At 40.1% G+C, this 14687-nt stretch overlaps 1 protein-coding gene across 2 annotated transcripts in view; it reads right to left on the reverse strand.

Annotated features, from left to right (window-relative positions):
- ASB18 (ankyrin repeat and SOCS box containing 18) overlaps positions 1 to 14687 on the reverse strand; it is a 71971-nt gene that overhangs the window by 30117 nt on the left and 27167 nt on the right. The gene's annotated exons all lie outside the window — the stretch shown is intronic.

The raw sequence follows: 14687 nt of genomic DNA on the forward strand, positions 1-14687 counted from the left end.
AGACAGGATGCTAAGGCACAGAAGGCTGAGGACATTGCCTGGCTGGTGGGCCTCATGCTAGCGGGCAGGGAACAGGAACCTGCTTCTCACCCAGCCCTCTGGGCAAGTCTGCATCGGAGATTCCATTCTCTCTGGTTTTCAGTGAGGATGTGGTTTTTGAGGCTTGAAGCAGTGATCTCAAGGGTAGACACCCAGGAGAGAACGGTGACCCCACAGTCAAGTCAGAACCTCCTGATTGAGATGTGAACCCAGCTACTGCTGGAGAAGAGAATGACTTCAACAGTCGTCAGAGGATGATGGTACCCAAAGAGCAATGCAACAACAAGGACAAAGAAGCACCAAAACCAGGGTGAAATTCACAAAGGTCAGTTACATGTTTTTCGAGGGGAAACAGACCTTCCTTTCAAGCCCTCTGTCAGGTGGGTTCAGCATCTGTCTCCGGAGCAGTAGCTTCACTTGCTGGAAATCCTTGGACCCTCCTGACTGCCCTTCACTGTCCTCCTGTACTTGCTGCCTGAACCCCTCCTGGCCAGTGTGTTCGCTGAGAGTAATGGGTGTCATGAACCAGTCATGTCGAATCATCATTAAGCTACTGTTCCTCCTTGGAGTTGACGTGGAGGCAGATGGGCTGGAGACACGTCCCTGGGGCAGGGTGGCTGGGGCCAAGTCTGGGTCCATCCGTGGGGGCAGCAGTGTGGCTGGATGCTGAGCAAGGCAGGACTGCAGGGCGGGGGGGTTGGTGCACAGGGGACATGGTGGGGGGACAACACAGCCATGCTTTCCAATGAAGCCATCACAGGGAGACTGCCTCTGTGCGTTGACTCCCCGGCTGGTTCCAGCTGAAGGATGATGGGGAAGCCGCTGCCCTGACTTTGATGGAGGAGCAGCTCCCACTTGGTTTCTCTGGACCTTCTACTGAGCCTCTCCTCTGGGGACCTGCCGCCCGCCCCTTTCTGCTCTGTATTTTCTTCTCCCTCCCTTTCTTCCAGGATGCTCAGCTGTGAGACTATCAAGCATAGATATTCACAATTGAAATAGCTGATATGAACGGACAAATCCTGAAGGGTAGCAGGGAGAATGGAGAAGGAAACTGCCCGGCCATGTCTATCCTTATGGTTTTCCTTGGAGCAATGGCTGCCATTTAATTTGCTTCTGAAGTGTTCAATGGTTGTGGCTGCTAATGATATTTTAGGCAAATTCCCCGTGTCCGCCCCCACCCCTGCCCCCCGCAAACTGCAAGTGAAATTCTGCATTTTGGTGGACTGAGGAATGACTGAAGGAACAAACTTTGAGAATTCAGTTCCACTGTTTGCCCTGCTTTCCATTGAAGGAGTATCTGACTTTCTGGAAGCTTCACTAGTATCCCCTCCTCAACAAGAAATGGGCAACCTTCCTCTCCTGCCCTGGCCCCAGCATTGGATGAAGGGGGAAACCCAGAGGCATCAGCGTGAGGGGAGGAGAAGGAGGAGAGAAGTGAAATAAAAGACTCTACTCTCTTTTTCGCATCAGGTGGCCAAAGTATTGGAGCTTCAGCTTCAGCATCAGTCCTTCCAATGAATATTCAGGGTTGGTTTCCTTTAGGATTGACTGGTTTGATCTCCTTGCAGTCCACGGGGCTCTCAAGGGTATTCTCCAGTGAGCCGACTCATTGGAAAAGACCCTGATGCTGGGCAAGATTGAAGGCCAAAGGAGAAGGGGGCGGCAGAGGATGACATGGTTGGATGGTATCACTGACTCAGTGGACATGAGTTGGAAAAAACTCCGGGAGATAGTGAAGGACAGGGAAGGCTGGAATGCTACAGTCCATGGGATCACAAAGAATCAGACACGACTTAGTGACTGAACAACAACAACTCTCATTTTAGGTAGTGATGTGAACCCCAGCTCCCTCTGGAAAAGAGAATGACTGAACAGTCACCAAAAAGATCGGGGTGAGGTGGGGGAACTTTGATTTGTATGAGAGAATGGTTTTTTTTTTTCTGATTTATTTTAATTGGGGGCTGATTCGTTTATAATATTGTGGTGTTTCTTGCCATACATTCACATGAATCAGCCATGGGTGGACATGTGTTCCCCATCCTGACCCTCCCTCCCCCCTCCCTCCCCATCCCATCCCTCAGGGTCTTCCCAGTGCACCAGCCCTGAGCACCCTGTCTCAGGCATCAAACCTGGGCTGGCGATCTGTTTCACATATGGTAATATACATGTTTCAGTGCTATTCTCCCAAATCATCCCACCCTTGCCTTTTCCCACAGAGTCCAAAAGTCTGTTCTTTACATCTGTGTCTCTTGTATGAGAGAAAAGTTTTATATACGTGTTTTTATATATTTTTTAAGTGAAGTAAAATTTCCATACAGAGAAATGCCCATGTCTGAAGAGTATAGCTGTACAAATTTTGGCAGAGGATGTGTGTAATCAACATAGCACATTGACATATGCTCTGACATATGCACATTGACATAAAGACATAACATATTAAAAAAAATTTTTTTTGGCCATACCACACAGCAGGTGGGATCTTAGTTCTCTGACTAGGGACTGAACCCACATCCCCTGCACTGGAAGGCCGAATCTTAACCCCTGGACCATGGGGGATGTCCAAGATGTAGCATATTTTCATCTCTCCAAAAAGTTCCTTTGTGTTTGCTGCTGGTCAGTCACCATGGGTAACCATGATTCTGATTTCTCCCCCATGTTTTGTCTTTTCTAGAATTTTCTACTTTTTTGTATCTGGCTTCTTTAGTGTAACATGTCTTTGACATTCATCCATATTGTTGCATTCACAAGTAACTCATTCTATTTTATTTCTGAGTCACATGTAATTGCATAGCTATACCACAGTTTAAAAATTCATTCTCCTTTTGATACTGATGGGCATTTTCACTTTTTGGCTATTATGAATAAAGCTGCTATGAACATTTTAATGTAAGTTTTCATGTGGGCATATGTTCTTATTTCTTTTGGATAAATTTTTAGAAGTAGAATTGCTGGTAGGTATATATTTAACTTTAAAAGAAATGGTTAAGCAGTTTTCCAAGGAGGTTACATCATTATATACTCCCAACAACAATGTATGAGAGTTCCAGTTGCTCCACATTCCTGCAAACATTTGGTGTTGTCTGTCTTTTTGCCTTAGCCATCCTAAAGAGTGTGACATAAAGAATATTTCCTCATGGCTTTAATTTGCTTTTCTTTGATGACTAATGATGTTGAGGACCTTTCATTTGTTTATTGGTCATCTGTATATCTTTCTTGAGGTGTCTGATTTTGCCCAGAGGGTAAAGATTGGATTTGGCCTGGATCACCTGTTTTAATTCCTAAGAGTGAGTTGTATGCATTCAAACAGAACTTGGCAAGCAACCAGAAAGGTGAGGGATCCACCTGAGGTTCTATAAGCGGCAAGGAAAGAGGATAAACCTATGACAGAGCATGTTTGAAAGGTCATGATCAGAGATGAGCAGAGCTACTTTCTGACAATTCGCGGTTTTTGAAAAAAAATTAGGTTAACAAGGGAGAAGTTATCTTTCAACATCTATCTCTCTTATGACATTGGCTTTCTTTTTTTAACTCAGTTTTTTAGAAAAAGATTTATTTGTCTGACTGTGCTGGGTCTTAGTTGCAGCACATAGGAGATTTAGTTGCTGCATGTGAACCCTTAGTTGTGGCATGTGGGGTCTAGTTCCCTGACCAGGGATCAAACCTGGGCCCCTCTGCATTGTGAATGGGGAGTCTTAGCCACTAGATCGCCAGGGAAGAGCCAACATTGGCTTTTGAACCTGGTTCTGATGGTTTCTACGTGGTAGTCTTTTACCAAGAGCCCATGTTTTTCCATTTTACTGATAAAACATAGGCTCTTGGTGAGCCTCAGCTTTCTAAGTTGTAAACTGGGAATAACCATGCCTTGCAAGCCTGTGGGGAGGATCATAGCAAGTCAGACACTTGCATGTGCTCAGAATGTGAAGTTCCTGTACAAATATCCAATTATCCAGTTGGGGCAGCCCCTCACTGACACCTTGTTCTTTGGTATTCCTCAAGATGCCTCACAGTCCTGTGGAAGTGGATCATGTTTTCTCCTCTCCATGTGAATAATGAATCACTCACTCATCTGCGGTGTAGAAAGTGGACTGTTTTCTGGATTGTGCATCAGTGCCCATGAGCTGGTGCTCATGCAACAAAACCTCTTGTTATTAGGCAGAAGCTTTGGGGTTGGGGTGAGGACTCAGAATAATTGTTCCTGCTCAAATCCGGCCCAGAAAGTGCCTTTCTTGCCTCAGGGAAAGGCATACTTCATTTTTCTCTGCCAAGATTTGATCCTGCCAGGTTTGAGTTTAAAAAAAAATTGCCCAGTAGTTTTCTTCAATAATCTTTTCCTCCTAAGATAATTAGCTGCTTCCACAAGTCCAATTCTGGCTTAAAATGAACTTTTATTTAGTTGAATTGACACAGCTGGGATGGAGAAGTAAACGTGCATGATTTTTGACTGACAGGCTCATGAAGGAAGCGAATTCGCCTCACTTTTGCATAAATCGAGACAGCTCTAGATGAGAAAAAGAATCAGGACTCTGCCAATTCTTCTCTCATTTTAATTATCTCAGAATTTTAAAAAGGGTCAAGGAGTGGAATCTGGTAATAAATAGGGCGAGGCTGGCATGCAGGCTACTAACGTGAAGAGAGTAACTTTACTGGAACTTTTCTTTTTGGGAAAATCTCTTCAAAAGGTTCCTAGATTAAAGCTCTGATATTCCTTTTTGTGTGTTGAATTCTGAATTCTGAAGCTTGCGGGTTGGAAGGAAGCACAGATGATTTTTTTTTTTTTTTAATCCCAGGAACTCAGAGACTCAAAGGTTTTAAAGTCCTGCACCCATGGAGAATTGCTGACTAAAAGGGGTTGGAACAGAACTGGGTCCCTAGGTGTGGAGACCATTGTCATCAAGAGTAAGAAAATGAAATGGCTCTGTATGTAGGTCAACGACCCCCTCTCTACTGAAAGGTAAAAAAATTAAGGATGACCTAAAATCTACTATGTATAAAAAGATTCTGGAAAAAGTCGCTCTTTCCTGTCAAAGTGATAATGTTTATACTACCCGAAGCCAGACCTCCTCGGAGTCTAACTTTAGGGGGACTCTTCAGAGCTGAAAAGCCGCAGTCTAAAGCTCAGTCCCTCTCTGACATCTGTTAACTTTCATCCTTCAAGGGAGTTGGCTATATTATTGTAGAGGTGTTCAGTGGGACCTGCCAGCATCTTCCATCAAATCACTGATATTGAAGGGATTCTGAGTCAGCTGTTGCATAGTTCTGCCTGAACTTATGCTATGTCCATCACTTATCTTAAACTTTTCCTCAATAACTTGGATTTAAATAAGTCAAGACTGTCAAATGAAATCACCAGGGAGAAAGACTCATGTAGAGAGACACATGGAGACAGAAGAGAAAATGAGAAGAAAAAGAAGAAAGAGGAAGAGAAAGACAAAAGAAAAGAGGTCTTTACAAAGCCCATCTTAATACAAAGACATTTTAAAAGTCTTTATTAAGCAATGTGCTGGATTTGAATGATTTCTGAAAAACCGACTGAAGTCAGGAAATTAGTTCCTATCACACTGTGTAAGCTGAGTAGCTCTGCATATGCCTCAGCTCCTTATGACAACTGAATGTAAGCCTCTTGGCTTGTCTTAAGGGCTGCTGTTAGGGTCTGCAATACCCTTGTGTTCTGAGTAGGCGATACGTTCTTATTTCTTAGTAAAAAGCCACATTTTTTTCTAAGACTATAAGGTGGAAGATTTGAGTCCAAGGTATGAAGCAAACTTGGTTATTAAAATCCTATTTAAAAATTACTATAGATTTACAGAAGAATTGAAAAGATAGTACAGAGAATTTGCAAATGTTCTTTACCCAGTTTCCTGTAAAGTCCACATCATATATTATCACGGTGCCTTTGTCAAAATTAAGAAGTTAACATCAATCCAATACTATTAACGGAACTGTGGACTTTATCTGGATTTCACCACTTTCCCCACTAATGTTCATGTTCTGCTCCAGGATCCAATCCAGGATACCATGCTGCATTTATAGAACTTAATTTTGAAGAAAACTGAATATAGACATGACTTTTGAGGAGGGGGTGGGAGGCATGGTGTGTTCCTAGACATGGAATACCATCAGATGGGTTATATTTTCTGTAGGCACATGTTAAAATTGGGAGTATGCTCTTGACTAGGAATATTACTGGAAATAAATCAAAGATGACCAACAAATATGGAGATAAAGAAACCACAAAACCCCATATTAATTAAAGTTAGTGAAATATTGTTTCAATTCCCATGAGATAGCACAGTGATTGTACAAGAGACCTCAGCAGTTGTAATCAGCACCTGCATAATTCTTAACTACGTGCCAGGCACTCTTCTAGGCATTTTCCATACACTAGCTCGTTTAATTCCCCTGGTCACCCTATGTAGAAGGCTCAAATATTATCTCTGTTTTACAGATGAGAATACCAAGACACAGAGAAATGAAATACCTTGCCCAAGCTTGCACAGCTAGAGTTCAACCTAGACCTCAAATGTAGCAATATGTGTACCTCTAACATATGAAATTGTAAGGTATAAAAATATCAAAACTGAATAAAATAAATGTAAAACTGACTAATAATTTGCCCATTTTCTTTTGATTTGGTTGGTTTATGTCCTTTAATAAAATTGATGCCCCTTTGTCTCCTAGAAAATTTCCAGTTGAAATCTACCAGCCCACACCCTCAACTTCCACACACATAGTGTATTCTGCATACTCTTGGTCCAGTGTCTAGCACACTGATGTAAATTACCTTCCTCTCCATTGAAATTGAAAGCATCTTGAGGAAATAGACTATAGTGTAACACAAGTCCAGCACCTCATAGAGTTCAACAATTGGCTATTGAATGCTTGTAGGAATGGTTCATCCAATAATGAAACCTGGGAGCTGTGCTTTTTGAAAGTAGATGGGGTTTCTATAATTCTGTCATCAGATGGCAACTTTGTACACCAGCAAATCACCTACCAAATGTCTCAAGGATAGAAATTGTAAGTTAAAATGATGCAGAAGTTAATCTTCATTTAGTATCCCTGCAGAATGGCTGTCTACTTATAGCTTTTAAAAAATCATCAAAAAATGTATTCATAAGCATTTCTACTCTTGAATCTTGTATGTGTATATCTTATCTCCCACATATTATGCCTAGGTGAATCTGAAATTTACAAAAGGAACAAAGTAAAAATAAAATGTTATTCATACCCAGATGATAGAATTGATAGATGGGAACATTAAAATAGTTATTTTAATTATATTCTGTATATTTGAGAAGCTAGAGGAAAGACTTAACATGTTAAGTAAAGACAAGAAAGATATTTTAAAAAGGCCTAAGATTGAGCTTCTAAAGTTGAAAATTATAGTGTCTGAGATGAAAAATATACTACATGGGATTAATGGCAGATCAGGGACTTCAGAACAAATGATAAATCAATTACATAAGAGAAAAATGAACAGAGTATTAATGAACTGTGGGACAACTTCAAGTGGTATAACATACATGCAACTGGACTCCCTGAGGCAGAGGAAGGATCATACAGAAAAAAATGTGAAGAGATAATTGCCATCAATTTTCCAAATTTGAGAGAAGTATAAGCCTACAGATTTAGAAATTGATGAATCTCAAGGACAAGAAAGATAAAGAAAACAACATCAAAATACATCATGACAAAGTTGCTTAAAGTCAGTGATAAGGAGAAAATATTAAAGCCAGGAAAAAGGACACTATATACAAAAGAACATGATGGATAGAAGATTTCCCATTAAAAAGGCAAGTTAGAAGCCAGCGGAGCCCGGTGTCTAAAACACTGAAAGAAAGGAACCTGTCAGTCCAGAATCCCCTGCCCAACAAGAGCGCCTCGCAAGCACTCACATGAAACAAAGGCTTTCCCAAGCACACACACGCTGACGGGATTTATCTCCAGCAGACCCTCACTGCAAGAAATATTATAGAACGTTCTCTGAGAAGGAAGAAGATGATCCCAGATGCAATGAAGGGAGCTGAAAATGGGAACCATGTGGATCAACATACAAACTTTTTCTTATTGTTTCAATAAAAGGTAATTGACTGTTTGACCAAAATATTAACAATGTACTCTGAGACTTATATACAGAAGTAAAAGATATGATATCAATAGCACAAAGGTGAGGAGGAGAGAAATGGAAGAATAGTCATATGGTTTTTTATATTATACATGAAGTAGTATAACATCACTTGAGGGCAGACTGTGGTAAAATAAAGATGTAGACTATGAACCCTAAAGCAACTACTAAAATAATGGAACAAAAAGTTATATGTAATAAATCAAAAAGGGAGATAAAGTGGAATCATGAAAAATAGTTGATTCAGAAGAAGGTAGAAAAAGAAGAAAAGGGAACAAAGAATGGATGATATGAATAGAAAAAATAACAGGCTGTTTGATTTGATCATAAACATATTAAAATCTTATTAAATGTAAATGATCTAAACACTCAATTAAAAGGCAAAGACTACCAGATTGGATTAAAAAAGACTAGGGTATACCCTGACTCCAAGAGATCCGTTTGAAAAATAAAGACACAAACTGAGCACTGCCTTTAATCAACAGTCAGCCAGGAACCGAGACCCTCAGTCCAATAGTCCTAAAGAACTAAATTCTGCCTATAACTATATGAATCTAGTAGCAGATCCTTCCCTAGCTGACCCTTCGAGACCCTAACCCTTGTTGACACCTTGATTGCAGTCTTGTGAGAGATTCTGCAGTTGAGGGCTCAGTGAAGCCATGCCCAAACTCTGCTCATAGAAACTGTGAAACAATAAATGTGTGCTGTAGGAAGTCTCTAAGTTTGTGGTAATTTGTTACATAGCAATAGATTACTATTGCAGATGGAAAAGAGTATACTATGCTAACACTAGTCAAAAGAAATGTGTATTAATGTCAGACTAGATATTTTAATATCAGACAAAGTAGACTTTAGAGCAAAGAATATTACCAGAGACAAAGAATATCTTTAAATAATGATGCCAGTTCTTCAAGAGGCCATGATGATGCTAAACATCTATGTACTGATAACTAATAATAGAGCTTTGAAATATTATATAACTACAAAGAGAAATAGACAAATCCAGGGTTACAGTCAAAGATTTCAACATCCCTCTTTCAACAACATGTAAAACAAGTAGGCAGAAGATCAGGAAGGATATGGGAGGATATAGGCAACTTGACTTAACTGACATTTATAGAACACTCCACCCAACAACTGTAGAACATGCATTCTTTTCTGGTATGCACAGAAATTTTTTTACCAAGATAGAATATATTTTGGATCATCAAAAGAGACTCAGTAAATTTAAAAGGAGCAAAGCGATACAAAGTAAATTCTCTAACCATAATGGAATTACATTAGAAATAAATAATGGAAAGATACCTGAAAAATACCCAACTATTTGGAAACAAAGTCACTTTTATATAACCTATCTTTCAAAGAAAAAAACTCAAAAGAAACAAATGAAAAAAACAGATCAGAAAATATTTTAAACTGATTGAGAAGGAAATTTTAACCTATTAAAACGTGTGGGATTCAGCTAGAGTAGTACATAGTGGGTACATGTGTAATACTGAAAGCCTATACCGTGGACTGTGGCCCATCAGACTCCTCTGCCCATGGGATTTCTCAGCAAGAATACTGCAGCTGATTGCCCTTTCCTTCTTCAGGGCATGTTCCCCACCCAGGGATTGAACCCAGGTCTCCTGCATCACAGACAATCACCTGAGCCACCGGGAAGTCATATTAGAAAATAAAACCCATCAAATCAAGGACATTAGCTGCCATCTTACAAATCAGAAAGACAGGAACAAATGAAATTCAATATAAGCAAAGAAAAGAGGAAATGAAGATCATATCAGAAATCAATGGAAAATAAAACAGTAAAACAAAAAAGAAAATCAGTAAAACCCAAAATAGACTGATCAGGGAAGAAAGAATAAAAACCACAATGTCCATTATCGTGAATGAAAGTGGTGATTCTACAGATTCTGCAGCTATTAAAAGGATAATAGAAAACAACTTTATGACAATAAATTTAACAACTTAGATGAAAGAGATAAATCTCTTGAAAGATACAAGCTATCAAAGCTCACTCACTCAAGAAAGAACCTGAATACCACTATAGCCATTAAATTGAATTAATAGCTGCAAACCTGCTCAAAAAGAAAACTCCAGGCCAAGACAGCTTCACTGATGATTTCTACCAAACACTTAAAGAAGAAATAAAAATAATTTTACACAAGCACCTCTCAGCTCATTTTTGAGGCCAGCATCAATCAGGTATAAAAACTAGACAAAAACATTACAAGAAAAAACTGCAGATCAATACCTTTAACAAACGTAGATGCAGATGTTTTAAAATTTTCAGCAAATCAAACCCAGGAATTTATAAATTGTGGTCTGAAAAATGCAAGATTGGCTTAACATCTGAAAATCAACCAGTGTAAATAATTATATTAACAGACTAAAAATACACACATAGGGTGAACTCCTATGTCCTTGGGATTTCCTCTGTCCATCGGATTTCCCAGCAAGAATACTGGAGTGGGTTGCCATTTCCTTCTCCAGGGGATCTTTCCAACCCTGGGATTAAACCTGTGTTTCTTACGTCTCCTGCATTGGCAGGCAGGTTCTTTACCAGTAGTGCCACCTGGGAAGCTCCAGGAACAACTCAATATATGCAGAAAAAGCATCTGAGAAAATCCAACATCCATTCATAGAAAAAACTGTCAGCAAACCAGGGATAGAAAGGCATTCTCTCAATCTGAAAAAGATCATCTACAAAATACCTACATCTAATATCATACTTAATAGTTAAAGCTTTCAGTCCACCAAGAACAGAAATAAGGAAAGTTGTCTTCCCTTACTACTTCTATTCAACATAGCACTGGAAGTTCTATCTAGTGCAATAAAGCAAGAACAAGGCATCCAGACTGGAAAAGAAGTGAAACTGTTTATCTGAAGATGACATGATTGTTTACATAGAAATCTTTTGGAATTTATGAGAGGTTACTAGAACAAATACTAAGCTTAGCAAGGTTTCAAATTAATACAGAAAAATAAATTCTTATCAATTTATATAGTAGCTAACACCACAGAAATTTAAATAAAAATACTACTTACAAAAGCACCAGAAATTAAAAACTTAGGGATAAATTTGAAAAATATATCCAAGCGTCGTACACTAAAAACTATCAAATGAAGCTAAAAGAAACTAGGAGCTAAATAAATGGAGAGATTTATTGTGTTCATGGGTTGAAAGATTCAATATTTTTATGTCAAGTCTCCCCAGATTGATCTATAGAGTCACATCAACCTTAGTCAAAACACAGTGGTCTTTTTTTTTTTTGGTAGAAACTGGCAAACTGATTTTAAAATTTATGTGGAAATGTGAAGAGGCTAGAATAGCCAAAACAACTTTGAATGATGCTGGAGAATTTATGCGACCTGACTTCAAGATTTCTTACAGAGCTACAGCATTCAGTACAAGGTGGTACTGCTGTCAAAAAAGACCAATAGAACAAGGTATAACAGAACAGAGACACAGAGCAACAGCTCTGCAACGGAGCCCTGGTGGCCTTGCATGTATCCACACTGGCCACAGAAATAAAAGTTTGAACCACTGCTGGTCCAAGTCTTGGCAGAGCACCCTGCGATCCTCCAGAACTTGTTAAGGGGCTGCTACAAGACCCTTGTCCACGCGCCTCCCTGTGTCCCCTGGGAGGCTGTCCTGAGATGTTTCTTGTCACTTCCTGGGTTCTGGTGAGGTTTGGGACTCCTGGCCTGCCCGCCTGAGAACAGAGCTGTGGCCTATAAAGCTCACCTGACATCCAGATTCGGGTGTGCTACAGCAGGGCATCCTGAGAGTCACATCGCCACAATGTGTCTCCTTTTGTTTGGGCATGGAGGGCAAGGACCCTGCAGAACTGGAACCTGTGGCTGTGTTTCTTCTCACTGTGCAAGTAAGTGCTACAAGTGTCTGCATCTAGGAGTGGCTCCTTGGGTCTTTATTCAGTCAGTCAGGCCTTGCCCTGTCTTGCCTGTACTTGACAAGAGAGCCAGAAATAAACCCATGCATATGCCCTTTTTGTTTTGTTTTGTTTTCATACATATGTCCTTAAGTTGACTTTCAACTAAAGTGCAAAGGCAAACCCGTGGAGAAAGAAAAGGCTCCTTGACAAATAGTGCTGGAACTACTGCATAACTACATGCACAGAAAAAATAGAAAGCCTTAATTCCTACCTCACACCATATTCAGACATTAACTCAAAATGGGTCATAGACTTAAATGTAACATATAAAGTTATTAAAATTTTAGAGGGAAACATAGGAGGAAATGTTTGTGGCCATGGTTGGGCAAAGTTTTTTTTTTTTTTTTTTTTTTTTTTTTAGAGAAAATAACCCAACATGACCCCTAAAATAAAAAAATGGATCTGTTGTAAGGGTTAAGCGCTCAGTTGTATCTGACTCTTTGCAATTCCATGCACTGTAACTGTAATCCCCAGGCTCCTCCGTCCTTGGGATTCTCCAGGCAAGAATACTGAAATACTGTATTCTTGTATTCCTGGAATACTTGTATTTCAGTATTCTGGAATACTGGTTGCCATTCCCTTCTCCAGGGGATCTTCCCAATCCAGGGCTCAAACCTCGGTCTCTTGCATTGCAGGCAGATTCTTCACCATCTGAGGCATCAGATGCCACCAAAAGTAAGAACTTCTGTTCTCCAAAGGACACTTTTAAGGAAAGAAACTATAACCCAGAGACTGGAAGATAATATTTATTAACCATGTACCTGATAAGGGGCTTTTACCCAGAATACATAAAGAAATCTCAAATTTTAAGAAAAAAACAAACAACCCGGTATTTTTAAAAGGCAGAAGATTTGAACAAGCACTTCACCAAAGAAAATAAATGTATGCTAAATAAGTGCATGAGAAGATGCCCAACATCACTTGTTATTAGGGAGATGCAAATCAAAACTGCAGTGGAATAGTTCTAAATCCCTATAGAATGTCTAACAGCTAAAGAGTGACTGTACCAAGTGTTAGTGAGTATGGGAAGCAGCAGGAACAATCATATGTAACTGGTGGGAATGTAAAATGGTAGTTCCAACTTGGAACACAGCTTGGTCATTTCCTAATCATATCATGTGACACCGCTATGCCTAGGTATTTATCCAGGAGAAATGAAAGCATATACTCAGACAAAGGCTGGTACATGAATGTTCACAGCAGGCTTACTTGCAATAGCCTCAAGTCGGAAATGATCAAGTGTCTTTTAACATGTGAGTGGATAGACACATTGCGTTATTCTGTACCAAGGAATACCATTCACCAATGAAAAGGAGTGAATTATGGATACACAAAACAGTATGATCAATCTCAAAAGCATGGGGATTGATATGTACACAGTTATATTTATAACAGATAACCAACAAGGACCTAGTGTATAGCACAGGGAACTCTGCTCTAACCTAAATAACCCATTTAAGTTATTCTGTAATAATAACCTAATTACATTATTATTCTGTAATAACCTAAATGCGAAAAGAATTTGAAAAATAATAGATATATGTATCTACCTACTCGTGGGGTCCCAAAGAGTCCGACACAACTTAGTGACTGAACCACAGAAAGAGACTTGTATAACTGAATCACTTCACTGAACACCTGTGACTAAGACAACATTGCTAATCAAACTATGCTCTAATATAAAATAAAAATAAAAAGTGATTCAAGAAAAAAAATCTGAAAGTAAGATTTTTGCATGAAAGATGTCAGACAAAAGAGACTACATTCCATTTACACAGAATTCTTGCAAATTTGGACTAAACCACAGTGACAAAAAAACAGTCAGTGGGAAATTGGAGAAGTGGGGGAGAGGTTCCGGTGGGACAAGGGAACATTTTGCTGGTGATGGTTGGGTTCGCGACCTCGGTTATAGGGATGGTTTCACCTGCATTCCTGTGTCCAGATTTATCAAATTGCATACTTTAAGCATGTGCACCTTAGTACATGCAATTACAGCTCAGTAATGCTGCTTTTAGATATTATATTGTTTTCAGTCACCTTCAAGCCTCCTGGTGGTCCGCGTGGCTTCCTGAGTCCCTGCTCTGAACACGGGTGACATTGGTAGGTGGTGCCCCCATCTTGATTCCTGAGAGCCCAGCAGTCCTGCCTGCCTGCACTTAACATGATGCTTTTATTTAATCCTCACCATAGAGACAGAAGGCCACGAAAACTTAAACCCGAGAAAAGGGACTAGCACATTTTGACTAAAAGAAACGTCAAGATGGACACAAGGAAAGCTGGGAACCCGGCAAGAGAAGGCCCGTGCTATAACACGGGGACCTGCCGCCTCTCCCGGGACTTACTGGACCCAAAGCGGACAGGCCTCCGCAAGGACAGTCACGGGGCTGGACCCGGAACCGGCAGAACTTCTAGAACCCCGGCACCTGGGCCTGGGGTGGGGGTAGGGGTGGTGCTAGAATATGCGGGCACAGCTCGACTGGCTTGTGGGGCTCCAAAGCCCCGCCCGAGGAGCTAACCATTTATGTCACACTGTGACAATTATTCTGCATAAAATTATCATTAAAAAC

Source organism: Cervus elaphus, chromosome 20, assembly GCF_910594005.1.
Source record: "Cervus elaphus chromosome 20, mCerEla1.1, whole genome shotgun sequence".
NCBI classification, from domain to species: Eukaryota; Metazoa; Chordata; class Mammalia; order Artiodactyla; family Cervidae; genus Cervus; species Cervus elaphus.